Source organism: Tupaia chinensis, unplaced genomic scaffold, assembly GCF_000334495.1.
Source record: "Tupaia chinensis unplaced genomic scaffold, TupChi_1.0 Scaffold000625_1, whole genome shotgun sequence".
Classification (NCBI taxonomy): Eukaryota; Metazoa; Chordata; class Mammalia; order Scandentia; family Tupaiidae; genus Tupaia; species Tupaia belangeri.
This window is the reverse complement of record NW_006160145.1, coordinates 678507-684191: the sequence shown is the minus strand read 5'-3', so window position 1 is coordinate 684191 and position 5685 is coordinate 678507. Positions and strand designations below refer to the sequence as shown.

Here is a 5685-nt window from a genome sequence, read left to right as displayed (position 1 = left end):
ACCAGACTCAGATATTTTCTGTTATGAGCAACAGAATGGGCAAGTAGAGGGGCTTACAAAAATGAGCATTAATTACGGGTCTGCCCTTGGGTTTGTGGAGTGGTTAAGGTATCCTTGCTTCAGGCTGCAGGTGGACTAAGTTTGGTCCCAAGGTATGAGGTGGATCCACGCTTGGTCCATTTTCTCTCATCCTCCTTGGAACAACTGGGTTATGTTTTTCTCATGGTCCATGACCGGAGTGCATGGGAAAGAGCAAAAACACACCAGATCTCTTAGGCTTTGGCTCAGCACCAGCAGGCGATTAGCGTTGTCCACATTCCTTAGGCCAAAACAAATCACATGGCCAAGCCCAGCATCAGTGGGGCTGGGAAATAAACCGAAAAATAATCCAGTTTATCAGTGTCATACAAATCGAGATCAGCAATGGGATTAGAATGGGCTGCACCAAATTTCTCAAACTCCACCTACCTATGGCTTCATTCACAATTCCCCCCCGCCCACACACACACGCATGGTCATGTGTGGAAGGCATCAGCTGTGTAACATGAATCGAGTCCTTTAATCTTCCCTAATTTCGTCTTCCCTGGCCCCAGGCTTCAGATTTCCCTGTACCAAATATTTGTGACTCACTTCACCTCTCTTTGAAGCCCTGAGAGCTGGCCCTGGAACTGTGGTAGGTGGGTGTCGATAACAGGTAAATGCCTACCTGTCTGGAATGTTCTCGAAGGCTTTCTCACTGTGTATGGGAGATTGGATAGGGTGGGATTACCGCCGGAGCTCTTTCCCACTCTAAAATGCTCTGATTCGGGTATCCAGCTCAATTTCTGACAGTATGTAGTTGTATAGGATATAGGTTTGACTTACGAATCTCTGATCTCTTGCTTCCTGATCACATTTTTTTTTTTAGGTTTTTTTTTTTAGGTTTTTGCTATAGGGTGTGTGTGCTTACCAGAGAGACAAAGAGAAGTGGTGAGGGGGAAAGTGAGACATCATCCCCCAGGGGTGATGGTAATGACACAATCCCTTGTCCTCCATTCTCCTCCTGGAATTTTGGGCACACATGTGAGTTTCAAGCTACTAGATCCAGGACTCAAATCATGGTCAGCCATGTGGGAGTCCAACACCTTAGCCACTATGCCTGATGACTAATCTGAGATCCATGATGGTGTGGGACCAGTGAGCTGATGTGCTTATAAGACTGCCTTTCTACGTGCTCTGGAGAAACGTGTGAGGATTAGGAATTGGGAGAAGGCAAGTTTCTGAGAAGCATGTTTCTGTATAATGTTTGATTTTGCCCCTGGACAGCCTCAGGGAGAAGAATCACCATTGAAACATTATTTCTCCCTCCCTCCCTTCCTTCCCTCTTCCCTTGTTTAAATAGATTGCCCAAGAGAGGAAGAACAGCTCCATGTTTTCTATTCCTGTGGCTCAAAGCACTCCACGTCAGGAGGTTCTGCTTCATGTCTAACTGGATCCTCTCGCAAAAAAAAAAAAAAAAGAATCAGTACCACACACCCAAATACAGGATGGTATAGTTCATGTAACTAACAGAGATATCATTTGTCAGGTTGCTCATGCCCATGTAGAAGGGGGTACGATAGTCTGCGCAGCTTATGCCCACAAACGACCAAAATACAAAAATACAGTGTGAAGGCTGGTCTGATGAATGATGCTGCAGCATACTGCACTGGCCTGCTGCTGGCCCGCAGGCTTCTCAGTAGGTTTGGCATGGACAAGCTCTATGAAGGTCAAGTGGAAGTGACCGGAGATGAGTACAATGTAGAAAGCATCGATGGTCAACCTGGTGCCTGCACCTGCTGTTTGGATGCAGGCCTTGCCAGAACCACCACTGGCAATAAAGTTTATGGGGCCCTGAAGGGAGCAGTGGATGGAGGCTTATCTATCCCTCACAGTACCAAACCATTCCCCGGTTGATTCCGAAAGCAAGGGATTTAATGAGGAAGTCTGTTGGAAGCACATCATGGGCCAGAACGTTGCGGATTATATGTGTTAACTAATGGAAGAAGATGAGGACGCTTACGAGAACCATTTCTCTCAGTGCAGAAAGAACAATGTAATTTTGGACATGATGGAGATGTGTAAGAAAGCTCACACTGCTATACGAGAGAACCCAGTCTATGAAAAGAAGCCCAAGAAAGAAGTTAGAAAGAAGAGGTGGAATTGTCCCAAAATGTCCCTTGCCCAGAAGAAAGACTGGGTAGCCCAGAAGAAGGCAAGCTTCCTCAGAGCTCAGAAGCAGGCTGCTGAGAGCTAAACCAAACAATTTTCTATGATGTCATTCCAAATAAAACTTAACAACAAAGCAGCAAAAACATTCACTGGGCATAGGACTCTCCTGACTCAGTTGTGGTGGTCCCTGACCTGTGGTATTCCACTGATTTAAGCCTAAGACTGTGGGCCTGGGATGGAGACCTACCCAAGGTAAAGAACTGAAAGATGGAAAGGAGAAGGTTCCCACAGGGAATCCAGGGATGGTGATGAAAGGACAAATGTTGGAAGCTGGGGGACAAAACCGCAGGTGCCTGATTCACTAACAATAATCTGCATAGCTAGCTCTTGCTATGATAATGCTACATAACAAATGACCCCACAACTCAATGGTTGCTATGGTTTGAATGTGCACCTCCAAAATCCACCTGTTGGAATTTGCTGGTATTGTGATGCTAGTCAGAGACAATCCAGCTATGGAATTAAGAGGGGGAGCCTTCAGGAGCTGTGTTAGGGTGGGGACCCCATGATTGAATCTTAGTGGGTTTATAAGGACGGGGAATGAGACAGACAGGGCCACAAGAACACACATATGCTCACTTCTGCCCTCCGCCAGGTTTCTGGACAGCAGGAAGACCCTTAGCAGATGTAGCCCTTAGACTCTGGATCTCAACAGTGAGCAGAGCAAACCTCTGGCCTTTTCCAATTAACCAGACTCAGATATTTTCTGTTATGAGCAACAGAATGGGCAAGTAGAGGGGCTTACAAAAATGAGCATTAATTACGGGTCTGCCCTTGGGTTTGTGGAGTGGTTAAGGTATCCTTGCTTCAGGCTGCAGGTGGACTAAGTTTGGTCCCAAGGTATGAGGTGGATCCACGCTTGGTCCATTTTCTCTCATCCTCCTTGGAACAACTGGGTTATGTTTTTCTCATGGTCCATGACCGGAGTGCATGGGAAAGAGCAAAAACACACCAGATCTCTTAGGCTTTGGCTCAGCACCAGCAGGCGATTAGCGTTGTCCACATTCCTTAGGCCAAAACAAATCACATGGCCAAGCCCAGCATCAGTGGGGCTGGGAAATAAACCGAAAAATAATCCAGTTTATCAGTGTCATACAAATCGAGATCAGCAATGGGATTAGAATGGGCTGCACCAAATTTCTCAAACTCCACCTACCTATGGCTTCATTCACAATTCCCCCCCGCCCACACACACACGCATGGTCATGTGTGGAAGGCATCAGCTGTGTAACATGAATCGAGTCCTTTAATCTTCCCTAATTTCATCTTCCCTGGCCCCAGGCTTCAGATTTCCCTGTACCAAATATTTGTGACTCACTTCACCTCTCTTTGAAGCCCTGAGAGCTGGCCCTGGAACTGTGGTAGGTGGGTGTCGATAACAGGTAAATGCCTACCTGTCTGGAATGTTCTCGAAGGCTTTCTCACTGTGTATGGGAGATTGGATAGGGTGGGATTACCGCCGGAGCTCTTTCCCACTCTAAAATGCTCTGATTCGGGTATCCAGCTCAATTTCTGACAGTATGTAGTTGTATAGGATATAGGTTTGACTTACGAATCTCTGATCTCTTGCTTCCTGATCACATTTTTTTTTTTAGGTTTTTTTTTTTAGGTTTTTGCTATAGGGTGTGTGTGCTTACCAGAGAGACAAAGAGAAGTGGTGAGGGGGAAAGTGAGACATCATCCCCCAGGGGTGATGGTAATGACACAATCCCTTGTCCTCCATTCTCCTCCTGGAATTTTGGGCACACATGTGAGTTTCAAGCTACTAGATCCAGGACTCAAATCATGGTCAGCCATGTGGGAGTCTAACACCTTAGCCACTATGCCTGATGACTAATCTGAGATCCATGATGGTGTGGGACCAGTGAGCTGATGTGCTTATAAGACTGCCTTTCTACGTGCTCTGGAGAAACGTGTGAGGATTAGGAATTGGGAGAAGGCAAGTTTCTGAGAAGCATGTTTCTGTATAATGTTTGATTTTGCCCCTGGACAGCCTCAGGGAGAAGAATCACCATTGAAACATTATTTCTCCCTCCCTCCCTTCCTTCCCTCTTCCCTTGTTTAAATAGATTGCCCAAGAGAGGAAGAACAGCTCCATGTTTTCTATTCCTGTGGCTCAAAGCACTCCACGTCAGGAGGTTCTGCTTCATGTCTAACTGGATCCTTCATGACCCGGATAAGGGCTGTCCTTTCTCCCTTTTCAACTTTCACATCTTCACTTATGGTAGAATCAATCCATCTAGACACTGGTGTTGTGGGAACTTGGTTCATTTCATGGTTCCAAAGAGCCAGTATTTTTTTTTTTTAATTTCACATCAGCAAGCAATTATCAAATGAGTGTGATAGTCCTCGTAAGTGTGGCGGTGTTACGAGTGTTGTCTTTGGAGTCAGACCCTCTGTGTCTGATTCTGACTCTGCTGCTCACGAGCTGTATGACCTTCATGTCTAACTGGATCCTTCATGACCCGGATAAGGGCTGTCCTTTCTCCCTTTTCAACTTTCACATCTTCACTTATGGTAGAATCAATCCATCTAGACACTGGTGTTGTGGGAACTTGGTTCATTTCATGGTTCCAAAGAGCCAGTATTTTTTTTTTTAATTTCACATCAGCAAGCAATTATCAAATGAGTGTGATAGTCCTCGTAAGTGTGGCGGTGTTACGAGTGTTGTCTTTGGAGTCAGACCCTCTGTGTCTGATTCTGACTCTGCTGCTCACGAGCTGTATGACTGGAAATAATGCATTTAGCCTTTCTCGTCCTCTGCCTTCTTGTCTATAAATAAGGTCACAGTGGGACCTCTCTCAGAGGTTCTCATAAGGGATAAGTGAGTTAACACTTGTAAAGTGCTTAGTTAGAATAGTGTCTGGCACGTATGTGCTCAATACATGTTGCCTATTGTCCTTTTGAGAGGAAAGATGTAGCCACTGTCTTCAAATAACTCAGATACCAGGAAGGAAAATGCCAGTACCCATATGGAGATGTAACTGTTCTCTTGCCTAAGTCAACTAGGGGATGGGAGTGGCTACAGGGTCTTGGGAGAGAAAGGCACAAAGAGGTCAAGTTTTATTTAAGACAATATCTTCCTAAGAATTAAAATTTATCAAAAAATTAGTAAGTAATGAGCTCCCTATCAACAGAAATGTTCAGGCAAATCTCAAATACACTTTCATCTAGAATTGGAGAAATCAGGGACCAGCAGATGGTGTAATGGTTATGTCACTGGACTCCCATGTAGTCAACCACGGTTAGAGTTTTGGACCTGGCAGCTTGAAACTCACAGGTGCATGTGTGTGCCTGCCCAAAATCCTGAGAGGAGAATGGAGGAGAAGGGATTGTGGCATGGCCATCCCCCCTGGAGGGCAATTTCTCACATTCTGTCTCTGTATCTTTTATTTATTTTTTTTTTTGAGAGGTTTTTTCACTATAGGGCGCATG

General features: G+C 45.4%; 1 long non-coding RNA gene across 1 annotated transcript in view; it reads left to right on the top strand.

Annotated features, from left to right (window-relative positions):
* Positions 1-2723: 2723 nt before the first annotated feature.
* Positions 2724-5685, top strand: part of LOC102493732 (uncharacterized) — a 25957-nt gene continuing 22995 nt past the window's right edge. Inside the window, exons 1-2 of the long non-coding RNA XR_001371184.2 lie at positions 2724-2904; positions 3532-3615. This is a non-coding gene — a long non-coding RNA (uncharacterized LOC102493732). The remainder of the gene's footprint in view (positions 2905-3531; positions 3616-5685) is intronic.